Raw genomic sequence first — 466 nt, forward strand, 5'->3', positions numbered from 1 at the left:
TTTATTAAATCCGTCGTTTTATTTATGAAGTAGGTTTCGCCATTATTTGTTATTTTTATCGTTGGTATTTGCTGTTGCATTTTATATTCTCGACCGTTTGGCGATGGGCCTGTCGTTAGTCCTTTGTTTTCCCACTTGTCGCACTTTCACTGAAGCACTGTTTCGCACGTCCGTCTGGCACGGCTGCTCGGGCAGCACTTCGTGGTAATAAAACTTGAACGGAAAAATATATACATGCTAAACTAATGAAAGCCACGGATAGAAAATAGCTTTTTAAAAAATCGCTTCGCTTGTCCTGTATGGCATGAATCGTGTACCCACCTTTAGCACACAAAAAGTTCCTTACTTGTGTATGCCCTCCAATATTTCAACAATATTTTTTACTATACGCCGTAGGTTTGTCTAATGGAGAGGCCCAGATACTTCACCGGGATTCTCATCTCGACTTTCGCCTCCTCCAATCGTA

This window comes from Bombus pyrosoma, linkage group LG10 (assembly GCF_014825855.1).
Source record: "Bombus pyrosoma isolate SC7728 linkage group LG10, ASM1482585v1, whole genome shotgun sequence".
Taxonomy (NCBI): Eukaryota; Metazoa; Arthropoda; class Insecta; order Hymenoptera; family Apidae; genus Bombus; species Bombus pyrosoma.